The sequence below is a fragment of the Mustela erminea genome, chromosome 11, assembly GCF_009829155.1.
Source record: "Mustela erminea isolate mMusErm1 chromosome 11, mMusErm1.Pri, whole genome shotgun sequence".
In the NCBI taxonomy this organism is placed as follows: Eukaryota; Metazoa; Chordata; class Mammalia; order Carnivora; family Mustelidae; genus Mustela; species Mustela erminea.
This window is the reverse complement of record NC_045624.1, coordinates 76926678-76946387: the sequence shown is the minus strand read 5'-3', so window position 1 is coordinate 76946387 and position 19710 is coordinate 76926678.

The window sequence follows — 19710 nt, the reverse complement described above, 5'->3', positions numbered from 1 at the left end:
CATCACTGCTGAACTATATTAAATATCACTAACTAAAATGACTACATGGACAAGATAGCATAAATTTCATGAATTTATAAATCAAACAAGGTACATGGTAGACGGGATAGGTGGAGATATTCTGAACTACTGGGTAAAGGTTATGCATAAAGGAATTCAAAACAAGTTTTTGGTTTTTTTTAAAATATTGGAACTTCTAAATCTAACATGTCTGATGACAGAGTCATATTCATATACCACCAGTTATAACCTTTATTATATGCCTCCCTACAGTCTCAATCATTCCTTTTTGGTTTTAATCAAAATGAACTAGCATTTTGTATATGTCAAACACCATGTGTGGCCTTCAGAAAGTGATACTGAGCAAGATAAAAGCTCACTTCTAAGGAGTCTCAGATTGGCTTTGCCTTCTGGTTTTGATATCATCGTCACTTCAGCACTTTTTGTTCATTATTCATATTTTTTTGGCTCATGCCTTTTGTTATATTTTGCTCATTAATCCCTAGCCCAAGGTGCGACAACCTGTCTCATCACCTACCCTTATAAGTCTGTATGAATAAAGGCATTAAAGGCAAGCCAATGGCTGTCCTATAGACGAAGGCTGTTTGATAGGCACATAAGCCCCAGTGGTTGTCTATTGATGATTCCCTATTCTATTCCATGCAATGACTTTTACAAAACATTGTAAAACCAGTATCTTCCCATCAGTATCTTCATTATCTATGTTACAATATCTACGTCATCTACATTACTCAGACATATGAGATATTAACTTAAATTTGTCTCATGAATTTCTACCTCCATTTTTTTTCTGTATTTTTACCCATTTTTTCTGTTTCTAGTCTATCTATGAAATAATATCCTTTTTATTGATAATTTGTCCTATTTATGCAAATACTTTACCCAAAACCATGCTATTTTTTTGAGGACTCCAATTGATCAAGAAGCCTGAAATTTTGTAGTCAACTGTTTTCTGTCCCCATTACCTTTCTACATACTCCTTGCAGTATTGTCCAAGTTGACACCAGTTAGCAATCTGGCTAATCTCCAAATGATCTTTCTCATCTGTTCTTCTCTTATCCATACAGCTTTCCTTAGGCACCTATTTAGTGCAATTTTTCCCCATTTACATATAACTTCGTTCCATAGAATATTACTCTATTAAAACTTTCTCTTGAAATATTTTGTAGAATGTTGATACAATAATTTCTAAGTACAAAACATTTTCATAGAGTATATGGTGAGATAGTTACAGAAATTGTAAGCTCTCAAAAATAAGTAGCCATGGACGCCTGGGTGGGTTAAGCTGCTGCCTTCGGCTCAGGTCATGATCTCAGGATCCTGGGATCGAGTCCCACATTGGGCTCTCTGCTCAGCAGGGAGCCTGCTTCCCTTCCTCTCTCTCTGCCTGCCTCTCTGCCTACTTGTGATCTCTCTCTGTCAAATAAATAAATAAAATCTTAAAAAAAAAAAAAAGTAGCCAGGTAAAAAGTAGCCTGGTAAAAGTAGCCAGATCTTGCTTCCTCCTCTCTCTCTGCCTGCCTTTCTGCCTACTTGTGATCTCTGTCTGTCAAATAAATAAATAAAATCTTTAAAAAAATCTATTAAGAAGTTTCTATTAGCTAGTAGTGGAAACCTGGTGTGCTTAATAACAGAAATACAATAAATGCATCACTAGGAGCATTTATATCTAGGTAAACCATTGTTTAAAAGCATAAATTTGTATTTGTCAGTCTTATTTCACAGATAAAGGAAAGTGAGAAATCAGTAGATCTAATAATGTCATTAAATATTTGAGGAAATCTGGGCACCTGGGTGGCTCAGTGGGTTAAGCCTCTGCTTTCGGCTTAGGTCATGATCTCAGGGTCCTGGGATTGAGTCCCGCATCTGGCTCTCTGCTTGGTAGGGAGCCTGCTTCCTCCTCTCTCTCTCTCTGCTTGCCTCTCTGCCTACTTGTGATCTCTGTCAAATAAATAAATAAAATCTTAAAAAAATAATATTTGAGGAAATCAATTTCTTTAAGAAATTTAAAATTTCTGGGGCACCTGGGTGGCTCAGTGGGTTAAAGCCTCTGCCTTTGGCTCAGGTCATGATCCCAGGGTTCTGGGATCCAGTCCTGCATTGGGCTTTCTGCTCTGCAGAGATCCTGCTTCCTCCTCTCTCTCTGCCTGCCTTTCTGCCTACTTGTGATCTCTGTCTGTCAAATAAATAAATAAAATCTTCAAAAAAATCTATTAAGAAGTTCCTATTGGCTAGTAGTGGAAACCTGATGTGCTTAATAACAGAAATACAATAAATGCATCACTAGAAAATAAAACAAATACACCCCTGAAAAAATATAGCTGAAACAAGAAAAATATATAAAAATTATTTTTCTCTTCTGGTTAATTTATGGAAATTATATATTTAAGATAACATTTATATTACTTTTAATTTTTTAAATATTTTTAAATATTTGAAAGATTCATGTTAAAAAATATAGAGACTAAAGCCATATTTGGCATGCCAAGATAGTTAAGTATTTATGGAATGTTTTTCTAGACATCTTTTGTGTTCCATTTTGTCATATATAGGACACAAATTTTTGGTCTGCATGTATTAATGAGGATTCTTACCTTTGTTCAGAGCATCAAATTAAACTGGCTTAATTTTATTTAATTAGGGAATGCAGAGAATAGTATGGCTTTAGGGATGTCTGGATTCAGATACTCACAAAGAAGAGGCATCAATTCCTCAATCTCAGGATTGTATCTCAGGATTATATCTCAGGATATAATAATTAGTAATTAATATATATTAATTATTAAGAAAAGTAAACATTGGAAGGATAAACTCTCACAGTGCATTTGTTCTATATGAATAAAAAAATGGGACTTGTATAGGAATACATTTATTTATTTTTTGATAATTTACACTTCTTCTTTCTTTTTTTTTTCCTTTGCAGTTTCAAGTTCTTATTTAAATTCCAGTTAGTTAACATATAGTTTAATATTATTTTCAGGAATAGAATTTAGTGATTCATCACTCATATATAAAATTCAGTGCTCATGTTTTAAAAAAAACTCAAGATTCTAATGAAATACAATTATACCTTACTAAGTAACTAGGTATTATTCAATCATATTGTTTTGTCACTTTGTTAAGGTACTTAACCACAATATTACTTAAAGGCAAGATGCAATGCAAGGTTCTAAGCAGTATTTCCTACTGTAACTGCATAAATATTCTAATTCCTATCTTAAACATATATTTTCATTATGAAGCTGACAACTTTTTTATTAGAAAACAAAATTAAGTAAAGCCTGATTTAATTATGTAAGTGCTCATTACATAAAATTAAAACTTCTATTTCAGAATATAGCTGAGAAATAAAACTCAGGTCAAAAATTACATTTTGAAGACTTCTTTGTGTTAATTTATTTATTTATTGTTTCAACATAGTTGACATGTACTGTTTATTAGTTTTAGGTGTACAATATAGTGATTTGGCAATTCTATACATTATACAGTATTCACCATAATAAATGTAGTTACCATCTGTCACCATACAAGGTTTTTGCAGTATTTTCACTATATTCCCTATGATGTAGTTTTCATTATCACTACTTATAACACATTTATTTTATTTTTGTATCTCTTAATCCCCTTTACCTATTTCACTCATTCCTCCCTTTGGCAACTGCCAATTTGTTGTCAGTATTTATGAGTCTGTTTCTATTTCTTTGTTCATTTGTTTTTGTACTTTTTAGATTCCACATATAGGTGAAGTCATATGGTATTTGTCTTTGACTTATATCATTTAGAATAATATTCTAGATCTATCTATGCTGTCATGAATGGCAAGATTTTATTCTTTTTAATGGCTAAATAATATTCTATTGCATATACCAGACCTTTTATCCATTCATCTACTGATAGACACTTGGGTTATTTCCGTATCTTGGCTATTATAAGTAATGTTGCAATATACATAAAGATATATAAATCTTTTCAACTTAGTGTTTTCATTTTCTCTGAGCAAAACTCAGTAGTAGAATTGCTGGATCATATGATAATTCTATTTTCAATTTTTTGAGGAACCTCCACACTGTTTTCCACAGTGACTACACCTGTTTACATTCCCACCAACAGTGCAAGAGAGTTCCCTTTTCTCTTCACCCTCACCAAAACTTATTATTTCTTGTCTTTTTGATACTAGCCATTTCTGACAGGTGTGAGTTGATATCTCAGTGTGCTTTTGATTTGCATTTCCCTGATAATTAGTGATATTGAACATCTTTTTAAGTGTTTGTTAGCCATCTGTTTATCTTCTTTGGAAAAATTATTTAATGATTTAACATTATTTAATACTGTGTATTCTGTAGTCTTCAATCCTTAGCCTTTGTGTAGGTATTTTTTTAATATCAAAATGATAAAACTTAGTAAATTTTATTGTCTTTTATAATTTCAGTATAAATTCTATCCCTACAAAATCATAAAGCTCTGACTGAAATCCTTTTGTGGCAGCCAAAAAAATTTTCATCTCATCAATGTTAAATAATTACCATCATTTTGTTTTGGTATAGGATTAGTTTTGACAGCTGATGTCCTGCATTAAAATAAATATGGGATATTTAGAGAAATGTTCTTCTCTTTCACTATATTCTACTCTTTAAAAAATAGTCTTCCTAATGCAGTTCATATTTTGAAGTTTGAGATAATGCAAAACAATACTTATTCTTTACTGAGAGCAGTAAAAACTTTTATTTCCACTACTTTCAAATTTGTTTTGCATTTATTTTAAAATACTAGGTACCACCCATACCATTTGTGTATTCAGCTATGCAAAATTTTTTGATATATCTGGTATTCTGTTATTGTTTTTGGTTCTGACATATTAAAAAAGAAGAAAAAGCATATAATGTTTGCATAGTTTATTTATTAAAAATAAATCCTGTTTATTTATCAAGGAGAACAAATAACTCTTATACCATAAAAATTGCTTTTGGAAATAGAAGCTGATAAGTAAAAATTTTTTTAATGATCTTATTATGATACCCCTGAAAAAAGTAACTGGTATGATTTTTATTATTTCTTTTAACTATCATGAAAATAATAGCACCCATGAGTATATCAGAAACCATGAATTACCACATGTAAATAATTTACTTAGTTTTCCTTTAGGAATATGATTTTATTTCTCCACATTATAAATATGATGAATGGTATGTCTTATCTTATGTGTATATGTCTTCAATGTGTATGTCCCCTCTGATACAAATGTTCTTACACCATTATTTTTTTGTCTCCATAAAAGATAAGTTACATTTGCTGATATAAATACTATATAAAAGTAATTGAAAAACTATTTTTCTCCAGGTATCATGTTGAGAAATGTACATAGTTCTTTCTGTAGCAGAACTCAAGTATGAATCGCAGTTCCTCTGATGAGGAAATGAGTGTTCATAGAAGCCAAGTAACTTGTCTCATTTAGTAGAATTACTAAATCTTAACATCAATATGATAAGCCAGACTTCACTGGCTAAAATCCACATTCTTCCACGTGCCCCCTTCCTCCATTCTCTCTCTCTCTCTCTCTGCATACACATACTGTTGACCTAAATAAAGAGGTAAACTTACACAAGTTCAAAAAGATGAGTTTATTTGGGAATAATATAGCATTTGCAGTACTAAAAAAGAAGACAGATGTTAAATCAATGACTTCAACTTTAAAACACTGGCGAAAAAGATAAAACTAAACCTAAAACAAACAGAAATCAGGAAATAATAAAAATGATTGGGATGGAAATTAATAAAATAGAGAGTAGGAAAATATAATAAATCAACATAATCAAAACTAGATTTTTGGAAAGTCGAACAAAATTGACAAACCTTTAGCTAGTTTTACCAAGGAAAGAGAGTGAAAGAAAAAGAAAGCAAGAGAGAGAAGTTACTAGTTACTAGTTACTAAAATTAAGAATGAATGAGAGAACCTCATTAGTGACATTATGGAAACAAAGAGGAATGCTATAAAAACAGGAAAATGCTATTAAAACTACATACCAACAAATTAGATAACTTAGATGAAACAGAAACATTTCTAGTAAGATGCAAAGTATAAAATTTGACTCAAGAAAAAGCAAACAATCTAAGTAGACCTAATGAGTAAAACAATTGCAGTGGCAATTAAAACTCTTCCAACAAATTAAAGCTCAGGCAAAAAAAAAATAGCCTCATTATCGAATTCAGTCAAACATTTAAATATGGATTAACAGCGAACATTTTCAAACATTTCCAAAAAACGGAGGAGGGGACACTTCCCCATTGATACTATGAGTTCAGTATATAATCTAATAACCAAACCAAGCAAAAAATAAGGGAAAAAATTTACAGATCAATGCCTTTAAAAAATGCACAACACAATAGTAACAAATCAACTCTAAAACATATAAGAAGGATTACACATAATGATAAAGTGGCATTTATCCTAGAAATGCAAGGTTGGTTTAATATTAAAAAATTGATCAATGTAATTACCACAGTAATAAAATAAAGGAAAAATCTGCATGATTATCTAAATAGACTCCAGAAAAAATATTGGCAAAACCTACCCTTTTGAACAAATAAATAAATAATATTCAACAAACTAAGACTAGAAGGGAACATCCTCATTCTGATAAAAGGCATCTATAAAAAATTCAAAGCTAGCCAAGGGTGAAAGATGGACCTCCTAAGGTCAGCAGCAGGATAAAATTATTCTCTCTTGCCACTTCAATTCAACTGGTTATTCCGGGGAGGTAGATAAATAAAATAAAACAATAAAATAAAACTAAACTAATCTAAAATAAACTAAAATAAAAGTTGCCCAGGGGTGCCTGTGTGGCTCAGTGGGCTAAGCCTCAGCCTTCGGCTCAGGTCATGGGTCCTGGGATCGAGCCCCGCATCAGACTCTCTTCTCGGCAGAGAGCCTGCTTCCCCCTCTCTCTCTGCCTGCCTCTCTGCCTGCTTGTGATCTCTTTCTGTCAAATAAATAAATAAAATCTAAAAAGAAAAAAAAAAAGTCACCCAGATAGGAAAGGAATAATTAAAACAGAGGCAATGATCTCTTATATGGAAACTCGTAAAACACAGAGATACTATTAGAAGTTACTTATTAGTTCAGCAAAGTTGTGAGGTAAATATCAATCTAGAAAAAAAAAATCAACTTCATTTTATAGAGTAACATAAATAAGATTATGAAAACATTTTTATTTACAAAAATTCCCAAGAGTACAGTTGTGAGGTAGTACAGGAAACACTTGTTTAGTTTTGTAAGAAACTACCTTATTCTTTTCCACTTGGAAAAAAATTTAAGTTATTTATTTTTTGAACATCAAATTATATGTTGAAGCTTATTTCAAGGTACACTTTTAGGAGCTTGAGGAAAAGTAATACACAAAATACAACTTTCCTTTGTCATAGAGCACTCATTCATGTTTAGGGAGACAACACAATAAAAGAACAAATAAAATGTATCAGTTCTTAAAAAGTGCAATGCAAAAAATGGTAAGTGAGGAGGATGAAGAAATGATGGACTTTGGGACCTTTATTATAGTAAGGTCAAAGAAGACCTTTGGCAGAGGATACCTATAAAAATGAACCTTGTAAGTCATAAAGTTTTAAAATTTCATATTCCCTGGTTCCTCAACATCCCAGTGAATAGGAGCACCACTGTAATAAGGCTGGTCTTTGCTACAAATTCCCCTCCTTGCTTTCCACCACTATGACCTGGTGACATTCAAGTGTACCCATGAAATATGCTCCTATCTTTTCTTACGTACTCTACATGCCTCCCAACAGAAGCACTTACCTATGGGTCCTTATGCTGTCCTGGCTCCCTTGGAGCTCCTCCCACATGGTTTCCTGCCTGCTGTACCTTCCCTTCTAAGACTGTGAGCATAATAACTTTTTTTTTTTTCACTTACAGTGCCTCTCCACAATGTTATTCCATTATCACATCTGACAGATCACCCTAGAGCCCCATTTTAAGTAACATAATTATTCTTTACAACATATCTGTGGCTATTTGGAGGAATCACATTCCAGATATTCCTTAATGAGTATGAAATTAGAAATTAGAAAGCAGGAGCTACTGTCTACGAGGCACTGTAGGCCAAGTATCTACAGCCCATGGTAGCTTCTAAGGGCCAGAAATTTTTCACACATTTTAATTTCTTTTAAAGTCAGAAGAAAATGAAGGCAAGTATTCCTATGTCTGTGAAAGGAATCATGCGTCCCCAGTAAGAAGCTGAGTGAATGAGAGCTGAGTGAATGTCAGGTAGAGTTAAATTCAAATAATTAAGAGATTGATGGGAAAGATCACATAGGTCTTTAAGGCCGTGTTTATACTTGAGCTTTTACTCTGAGAGAGATGAGAATCAAAGAATTCTGAGAATAAAGTAACATTTTAAAAGATCGCTATTGCTGTGCAATAGAGTAATCCTAAAGTCAATGGATTATTGAAGATATTGACAAAACTGAAGTGAAATCATCCTTATAACAGGATGGTTCTGGCAGAAATGACCAAGTGCTTGCTTACTGAATGCATTTGTAAGGGTCAAAAATTCAGAAATAGCAAAATTAAAACCACTAGATCACTGAAATAGTAATCAGTAAGAGTTTATGATGCACGTAAAAAGTTCGTGAGCTGGGCGCTTTCAACTCAACAGTGGAATGAGGCTCAGAGGTATATTGTTACAGGGCAGCTCATGTAGTAAAAATGTGGAAGCTGTTAATTCCTTATAGTAATTGGTTATACCATTATCATTTCCCTAGTAATAGGGAAATGGTTAAAAGTGGTTACTTCAAGCTAATTTGGGGGAATAGCTTAAGTTGCCTTAATGGTATTCAGAGGTATTTATGAAAGGTGACCCACGTTTCATTTGTTTTGTGAAATAGACTAAATTAAGTCTTGCTTATGTGGCTTAATTGATTTTGTCTGCTTGGGAATTTTCAACACCGATTTCCATTTTGTATTTAATTTTAACATAACTTAGAATTAACAGGATTTGCTGTTAGCTTGCATCTGGGGGTATAAACAAGATGGGATTGGGAGGGAGACAAACCATAAGTGACTCTTAATCTCACAAAATAAACTGAGGGTTGCTGGGGGGTGGGGGAAGGGAGATGGGGGTGGGGTTATGGACATTGGGGAGGGTATGTGCTATGGTGAGTGCTGTGAAGTGTGTAAACCTGGAGATTCACAGACCTGTACCCCTGGGGATAAAAATACATTACATGTTTATAAAAAAAATTAAATTGATTAAAAAAAAAGGAGTGTAGACAGATTGCACTTCATTTTCTTAACAAAAAGCAAATGGGATCTGTTACTATCTGCCTATTATTAATTTCTACAGTAAAAGGTCATCACTTCTTTCCTAAGATCATCATCATTAGTGTCCCTGCTTCTTATTTATTCAGATAAATACATGCAGAAATGTAAACTGAGTGTGATAATGGCTGAATAGTGGCATTGATAAAAGAATATACATTTTTTTGTTTTCTGCAGTCATTTTTTTGAATATTAAGATCATTCACTCTTCAGTCCTTATCATGGTGTTAGAAGCAATTACAGAAAATATCTGGTAGTGTCAAAAATCAACGTCTATGCCAGTGATTTCCAAACAGTGCCATCACAACAAGGGAAGGAACTTGTGGTGAAGGGGAGTGCATGATGGGCATAGCCCACGGGGAGTAGATAGATGACAAGGTGGTGATGGGTAGAAAGGAGGGAGCATGGTGTGGAACAGCAGCAACATCTGAAAAATTTACTGAGTATCGGCTCTGCTCCACTACAATTAATGACCCACTGTAGGAGAACATGTACTTTGATTTGTTTTTTTGGTGATTCTTTGATCTATCTCATTCTCTAGCTCTCTCGTGAGAAATGATAGTAAGCATTATGTGAATCAGCTTCCCAAGGGTAAGACATGCTTAAAAAAGAAAAACTAACTTTCTAAAATGGAGATCAAAGTCCTAACTGTGGCCTCATTAACTGAATGCTCAACAAACTGAGCCTCAAACCAGGCTATGGTTTCTGTAGAAAAAGAGAATACAATCAGAATGACTTCTAAAACTTAAGAATTTGCTTGAAATTTATAGGTGTATATGTGTGAGAATTGTGGTGTATGGACATTTCTGCCTAGAGGTTGTGAATTTACATTGTTGTTTGGTTCAAAAAGAAAAACAATGGGGATATATCCTCCAAAGGTTGACACTCCAAAGCATAATAGTATCAACAGGTCAGGAAACTTCTATTATCTTATTCTAAATTGATCTGTCTTAATTGAAGCTCAAAGGAATTATCAGAGAAACTTCTGGTACTATAAGAGATTAGTCAAAAAGGATTGAGGTGCCCCACCTAACTTTTCATTTTTAAGACAATATGTTTCATATCTGCAGCCTTAACAAGGAGGCCAGATGGTGACGAGAGTAAGTGACTACACTTTATGACATTGGTGAATGAAGTCTTTGAAATGAGACCAGCTCTAGCCACTTTGCTGCCTTTTATACATATCACTTTGCCACTTGCGGGAGTTTGCTGGAGTTTCTGGCTTTCCTGTTGACCTGATTAACTTCACTCAGTATTTAAATTTTATTTATTTATTCATTACTTGCTTCTGCCAATTTCCCAAAAGGATTTCAGGTAAGTGTAACTGGAAAGGCCTTTGCAGAACCCCAGGCATTGTTCCTGCTTTTAATTTACAAATCACTGATACGTCTGTATAGGATGGCTTTTTCGGGTTTCTAGAATTTTGCATTTTATAAACAGTATTTGTATTATTTATCCTGAGATGTTCTCTCTGCATATCTGCTTGTAGTTTTGATGTTTCATTTGGGATCTTGAATTTACATGTTCTGCATATCAATATTTCTTACTTGTTTGGTGGCACTTAACCTACTACCAAGAAAAAAGAAACATTTAAGAGTGAAATGTTTTTGAAATAAAATATAATCTCTCTGACCAAAAATTATGTAGTAGTTGAGATATTATTTGATGTTATTTAATTGGGAATGTTTCTGGAGAAAAAAAAGAAAAAGAAAAAAAGAAAGTTGAGATCATAGCACTCAGGCTAACATCTGAAGTAAGCTGTCAACTCTAATGAGGTATCATTCTGTGAATTTAGACAGGTGGAAGCTGCCGCAACTCTGTCTATATATTGTAATGTGGACTGTGGTTCTCAAACTAACAAAATTGAGAATCTCCTATGGTGCCTGTTCAGACACAGATTGCTGGGCTCCACACACAGTGTTTTTGAATCAATACTCTGGCTGGGTCTGGGAATTTGTTTTCCTATCAAGTTCCCAAGTGGAGGTGCTATTACAGGTTTGAGAACTATTGGTATGGTAAATTGCACCAAAGTTTAAAATAATTAGTTAACTCTTAAAAAATTTCTTTTAGATATAAAAAAGCATGAAGTCTGAATTTTTATCTCAGTTATACTACCATATATTACTCTATACAAGTTCTTTTAAGGGTGTCTGTGATTGGTAGCAGAGTTTGCTTCTAAGACATGTATTCTATACAGAGAGCAAGAAAAGGTTTGTCAAGACAGAATTCTATTTTTTTAGGCTTAGTCTAAGAAATAGAATCTTTAATTTATTGATGTTTTATGACCTAAATCATACCAGTCAAAGGTATATTAATTAAAAATATAGTATAGAAAAATAATATAAAACTAAATGCTTATAATTCTTCCATATATCCAGATTTTTAATTTTTAATTTAGTTATTTAACATTATAAATCATAATTTATATGCATAATTTATATGCATTATAAATCATAATTTGTATGCATAAATGTATACATATACTGACATATTATTTTAAATCAGGTTTCTTTTACTTGACATAACAATTACATAACATAACAATTACTTGTAATTATATTTTCTTGCCAAAAATGTTGTTACATAATTTTTAAATAGTTAAATAGTAATCTCTCATAATATAATAAAATTCTATCTCTAGCATTATTACTTTATTAATTTATTAATGATCATGTTTATTAATTATATATTATGTTTATTAATTATATAGTTATTAATTTACTGTCTTTTATTTTATTAATTGATAAATTATTATTTTATTAATATTTACATTTTAATGAGAATTTTTTGAAATACTCATAATTATATACTTGTTGCCTATACCTGAAAATATCTACCAAATGTTGCAGCTCTAACCAAAATCATTTAATCCAGATATATCTACAGCCCGTAAAACGCTGTGAATCAAAACATGTTTTATCCAGTATGATTATATGATTCTAAGTAACTTTTTAAATTCTTTCCTGGAGTTTCTCCGCCTATTAAAGTAAAATCTCTATCCACACAGAATCATGGCAATCCACGGGTTGATAAACAGTCACCATATTTCCGCCCTAACACAAGCCGGATGCCATGTTTCTTTGAAAACCTATACTTTCTAGATTCACTTCGATTTCTTCCTTCTAAAACTCCTTTTCAAGGACAGGTAAAGTACAGACTGCCATAAGGCCAGATTTTTGACAATAGATTGTGGCAGGGTCTTGTCAGAAATAACTCATTTAGAGATACTTCTGACATGTGGCATTTTTTTAGCCAGATGATTTTATGTTGATGAGGAATGAAAGCTTGTCTGTACTTACAACTTGATTTTCTTGCTTTATCTAACGTAAAATCCTTGTATCTCTCTACAAACAAAACATTATTTATTAGTAGAAAATCTCTTCAACTCAAAACTCATTATCACCCCCCTTTCTTTGATACCCATTAAGTTGGACAAAGATTTTTCTCTCTTATCTGTCCCAGTCTCACTAGAACAGATATTTTTTTCTGGTGATCCTTGTTCTTAAGGACTTGAAACTGCCTTGGGAATCAACCTGAGAATATTAAGGTTAATCTTCTACCATTATTCCCATCTAGGATCTGTGGAAAACAGACTTTGAACAGTGCCTGGCACATAGCAGATGTATAAATAATACCTGTTAAATAAATGAATAACGTTTGACATTATTAAAATTAAACCGGTTTTACTTCTTAACAAAATTAACTTAGTATTATTTTTAAAAATGTGTAACCAATTATTAAATAGACTTAAAATGTTCCTGTGGTCCTATTTTAAGACTCTTCTTCCCCAAATACCTCCCTTCTCCAAACTTAACACAAATGAACCATATGAACAAAAATTTCACTGTTTATCTTAACAAACCACCTCCCTCATATAGATATTACCAAGAAGTTTCTTGCAAAACTTCTTTAGCCACTCAGAGTCCCCTGAGGATTTATCTTCTGTCCTCTATATTGAAATATTTCCAGCTTTGCTTGAATCTCAGTTTCTATCTTAATACTACTTCCCTGAGTTCTAAATTTGATGCCTGGACCTGTAAGATTGATGCTTTTATTGGAGTGTTGGCCTGGTTTCAATTTCAGTTTCCCCCTGAGAGTACTCTCTCTTTCTCCATGTCAGTTCCCCACTCAAGTGAAGGACCATTTTTTGCCCAAAGAGTTTTGTTCTGAGTCTATCACCCCAGGCTCTCACCCATCTCAGACAGGGCAAACTTAACTTACAATTAATATTAAATGTACTTGTTTTTCATGCCATAGTTTATTTATATATTAATTTACAAATAACATGTTTTTTAAAAGGATTTGAAGTACTGAATATAAAATACCTATATCAGTTCATTAAACAATAGGGGGATAATCTCAGATCAAAAAGTATGTTTTATTTTCCTTAAATTTATTTAATATTAAAACTAAACTTAATTCCAGTCTTTCAGCTGAAAAATCCAAAATGAATGGTGGATATTGGTGGCTAGAAAAAAGGAAGATTGACTTTACATTAAAAAAAATACCCAGTGATGATAATTATAACATGCTTTAAAAATGTTCAGTGTGTGCTTGTGTTTAAGATTTCAACACCATTAATGCAATAAAAGTTATGAACAATTTAGATGTAACAATATTTCTGTGTTTAAAATAGTAACAGTCCTTCAGTCATATATACTGTTCTTGGCTCTGGGAGTCATAAAACTATAGCCTAACCACATGAAGTTAAGCCATTCGAAATTGTCTTATTCATTTCCACATGACAATCTTAAATGCAGGGACTAAAATGATTTTTCTTCTTCAGAATAATAAATTCACAATTTCATTAGCTTGCATCCATATTTCCCCAACAGATGCAAAAGAGTTTAAATACGGAATCTGAGGAACTTGACTTTCTATTTAAAGTTTGGTGACTTAATAGCAGCAGGAGATTAAGAAGGAGCAAACATACTGGCCCAAATGCCACTACACTGTAGGAGTTTTCTTTTAATGGAAGTTTGTTTTTTCTGCTAGAAAACAGTGTGAGACTTGAAGTTTAAATCTGAGCCCTGAAATGTATGGGTTACCTCACAAAATAATTTGCTTTAATTTAAGTCTCAATTGTATGCTTCTAAATGTACTGAAAAAAAAAAAATCCCTACTTTATGGAATGGTGTAACAATTCAATGAAATGTTATAAGAAATGATTTTTCTAAATGCAAAAAATATTATTTGTAATAGTATTTTCCCAAAACTTCATTTTATTGTCATCTGGTTTGATATTTTCATGGATGGGAATCATGCTAAACCTATTTCCAAAAAATGCAAAATATTTATAAACACACAGAGAGAAATTAATGCTAATCTCTTGAAGAGGCAAAACAGGATCGGATGTTTTAGGAACACATGTGATTTGGTGTGGTGAAGCCAGAGGGAAGAGATGATAAGAAGAAATAGTATGAAACCCAGTGAAAAAGTTAGAAACCTTCCCCTTTGTATCTAGTGATAAATAAATGTTTACCACACAGACACTGAATTTACTGACAGGAGAAACTGCAATTCCCTTGCCTCTACCTTTAGATCGCCTTTGGCCTGTCTCTGCCTCTAAGCATGGTTTTGGCTGAGGCAAAATCCATTCACTTTGTCCCTTTACCCTGTATCTGCACAGAGAGAATTATCCTCTTTTTTCTCTGTGGAGCTGTTACAATTTCATTATAACTTTGTCATATCATCTAACATGTTCTATGTGTTTTATTTAGAGCGGTTCATTCTATGGTCACTCCTTAAATATAAATTTTTCTACTATAAAAACTTAAGTCTTAATCATCTTAATATGCTCAAAGCATAGAATAGATCACCTTGCAAGTACTAGGTACAAGAGGTGTTTATTAAATCAACTTCTAAAATTTACATAGTACACTACTATACTTTGCACTGTATTTTTACTAATGTTTATTTAAAAAAATATTATTGCCATATGATCCAGAGGCATACACTGTCACTACTGATCACTTAAAATCAATGAAAGTGGCAGAATTTGCAAGGTATACTTGCTAACATTTGGTATTTACAGGAATTTCACAAACTAAGTTAGATACATATGAATGACATATATCCACATAAGTTACAGAGGGTAAAATCTTACTTGTGAGAAGGGGCTACAATATTATGAAGGGAGTGTTAGCAAGAAAAATATCACATCCCTAACCTAACTTTTATTAACAATAAAGCTGACATCTTAGTCTGGATATTTTTTTAATGCTCTTTCAGTGGGTCCAAAGTCAGAGTTGGAATACTGTGCAGTATATGCTGACTCCCTTAAACTACGGCAAGGATAAATTCGGTCAATACAGCGGCAAGAAAAAAAAAATAATTTCTAATTGGTGATTTGGACTCTGCATCTATAAGAAATAGCAAAAACAATACTCATAATTGGATATTTTCAGAAGTATGGGAATCCTTCTATGTTATCTGATGTTATATTTATTACTTGAGCTATGAGATTCTTATAGAGTATATTCCTATACTAGATAGATGTTAGAAAAACTGTATATTTGTTAGCACCTGATAATATTTTGTTATTGCTAAAATAGAAGAGATATATGTTTCTTTAATGAGCGTATTGTTCTGTGAGCATATTGAATCCATTCTCTGACCTTTATTTTTTATTACTGGGAGAAAAATTAGTTACTTATATTTATGCAGAATATGCTTCAAGACCAAACAGATCTAGGTTCAAAATCAGTTTAGCCATTGACTGTCTAATAATGTGCAAATGAAAACAATTTCTCAGTTTCCCTGTAAGTTACAAATCAAGAACTATTCATTGTATCTATCTCACAATAAATAAAATAGATAATTTATAGAAGACATTAAAGGCACTGTCTAGCACATAAATGCTTCATAAAATATGATGATGATGCTTAGAATTGTGGAAATTACCAAAAAATATGAATGTTGGCATAATAAGGCTAAGTAGATAAAATAAATAAGAACCAGAAGATTATATATGGCATGCTACAGTGTTCTGTAATATCCAAAACAAATAATGCTATAAAAATTAAAACAAGTAAAAGAATATAATCAATTCAAAATTGTGTTTATTCATGGAGAGATGAAGGACAGAATAGGAAAGAAGCAAATAGACTTATAAATGTCCTTTATAAGTTTATAAGTCCTAGACTTACAAATGTCCTTTTCTAACAAATATATGGAAAGTTGGTTAAAAACAAACTAAGCATCTACTTTGATACAGGCATTCTAGCATATATTACACATAGGATCCATGCTAAACCAACACTCTTTTTTTTTTTTAAGATTTTATTTAATTGACAGAGAGAGAGAGCACAAGCAGAGGGAGCACAGAGGGAGAGGGAAAAGCAGACTCTCTTTTGGCCAGTATATTAGAGGAAAGGGCTAGAATATTGTCAATAATTGTGATTCATTGTGTTCTATTTCCCTGAATTCCATGAAGACCACAAAAGAAGTATGATTACTTTGCTATGAGAGAAAAGGGTATGGAAAGCGATTGGAAGAGGAGTGGATAAACATATATTTTAAATATAATGTTTCAGGGGCATCTGGGCGTGTCAGATGGTTAATCATCTGCCTCCAGCTCAGGTTGTGATCTCGAGGCCTGAGATGGAGGCCCAGGTAAGGCTCTCAGCTCAGCAGGGAGTCTGCTTCTCCCCTTCCCTCTGCCTCTCCCCCTGCTCATGTTCTCTCTCTCTCTCTCTTGCTATATCTCAAATGAATAAATAAAATATTTTTCAAAAAATCTATATTTCAGAAAGTACTGAATTCAATATGATCTCTGAGTTAAAGGTACTAACAAAGTCTTTTTGAAAATCTGTAACAAAGTTCACCTGGTGGGCTCAGTCGGCTAAGGATCCAACCCTTGACCTCAGCTCAGGTCTTGACCTCAGGTTATTGTCAGTTCATGCCCCACCTTGGGTTCCACGCTGGGCACAGAGCCTACTTAAAGTAAAAAAAAAAAAAAAAAAAAAAAACCACAATGAAAGAGCTGAAGCTGATTGTGCATGAATGAAAATTTGTAGATCAGGTACCTAGGTGTTCAGGATCTGGGTTAATAACAGTTTTGGAATTTGCATGCCTAGGTCTAGAAAGCTTTAAAAGAGTACATGTTCAACTGAGGATACTTTATGATGAAATACATTTATCTAAGGAATTGTAATTCATTGTTTTAAAATAGTTTTTATCCTTATTAATTCTAATAAATAAATTAACCAGCGAATATCATTCTAAACAATGGATTATTATTCAACACTAAATGGAAATGCACTATCAATTCATGAAAAGACATAGAATAACATAGGATAACTTTAAATGTATGTTATTAAGTGAATGAAGCCAATCTGCAAAAGGTGAATACTATAAGATCCCACCTACACAACATTCTGGAAAAGGAAAAACAATGGAGGCAGTAAAAGATTAGGGGTTGCCACGGAATATGTGAAGGAGAGATAGGCAGGGCACAGAGGATTTTTAGGGCATTGAAAATACCCTAAAATATTGTAACAATAAATACATGGCACTCTATCCAAACAGGATGTACAACAATACGAATGAACTATGAAAAAAAAAAACTTTGGCCTTTGGCGGTTGTAATGTGTCGATCTAGGTTATCACTGGTAACAAATGTACCACTTTGTGGGGAGATGTTTATAATGGGGGAGGCTATGTATGAGGAGAGCAGAAGGGTATATAGAAAATCTCCTCATTCTACCCTCAGTTTTGCTGTGAACCTGAAACTACTCTAAAACATAAAGTTAAATTTTTTTTAAATTAAAAAAAAAAAAAGATGGTTTGATTCGCACTGGACTTGATTCAGGGATCCAGTGGAGAATATATGTGATAGAATACTGTGATAAAAAATGAGCCCCAGACACTTCAAACAATTTTTCTCTAAATATGATTCATCTCCACTGAGCTTGTTATAAAGATTGTTTGTCCGTATTTATAGGTGTCTTTTTCTTTCTTTTTTTTTTTAAGATTTTTATTTATTTATTTGACAGAGAGAGATCACAAGTAGGCAGAGAGGCAGGCAGAGAGAGAGGAGGAAGCAGGCTCCCTGCTGAGCAGATAGCCCGATGTGGGACTCGATCCCAGGACCCTGAGATCATGACCTGAGCCGAAGACAGTGGCTTAACCCACTGAGCCACCCAGGCGCCCTGTCTTTTTCTTTTTTTAAGATTTTTTATATTTGAGAGAGAGAGAGATTGGGAGCACGAGTGGGGGTGAAGTGTGGAAGGAGGAACAGAGGAAAAGGGAAAAGCAGACTCCCCACTGAGCAGGGAGCCCAAAGTAGGGTTTGATCCCAGGACTCTGAGATCATGACCTGAGCTGAAATCAGATGTTTAACTGACCAAGACACCCAAGTGCCCCTTATAACTGTCCCTTTCCAATAAATATATGGAAAGTTGGTTAAATACAAACTAAGCAACTACTTTGATACCAGCCATTCTGGCATATACTGCACATGGCATCCAGGCTAAACCAACACTTTTTTTGAAAAATATTTTATTAATTGACAGACAGAGAAAGAGCACAAGCAGGGGAACCCCAGAAGGAGAAGGAGAAGCAGACTCTCTGTTGGGCAGGGAGCCTGATGTGAGACTCAATCCCAGGACCCAGGGATCATGACCTGAGCGGAAGTCAGATGCTTAACTGACCAAGCCACCCAGTCACCCCCTGGCTAAGCAAACACTTTAATAGCATAATAAATTGTCTGAAACGTATCTAATAGAAGTAGCACACATCTAAAATACAAATATTAAGAATAAGTGCTCAGTAAAACTATTTACCGAAAAGTTCAATATTTCTGTTTATTTGTTAAAGCTCCAGATCCCGAAAAATCCAAGGAAAACCAAAGAGGTTGCATCACATAATTTGGCAACAGCCACAACAGCCACAATGGACATTTGAGTTCCTTTTTTTAGTGTCTCCTCTTTTAAAAATGTCAGGTTTTGTAGAATGTAATCCACGGGAATGCACACATCATCCAAATAGCATCTTGAATAATGAGAACTTTGGCAAACACAATCCTCAATCTTTAATATTTCAAATATGAAGCATTTGGGAAACTTGACACATGAGACTTCAGTTGTCTGTTCATGACAACATTATCAATAAGAAAGTGGAAACAGTGATATATTGTGCTAACAAAGATTGTAACTACAGTGAAAACAGGAACATTTCCTATTCCAGTTCATTCTGGATCTTTTAAGAGTGCTGTTCAGAAATGGCAAAACACAAATGAAAAGTAAGATCCTAGGGACGTCTGGGTGGCTCAGTCGGTTAAGTGTCTGCCCTTGGCTAAGGTCATGACCAGGGTCCTGGGACAGAGCCCTGCCTTGGGCTCCCTGCTCAGCAGGGAGTCT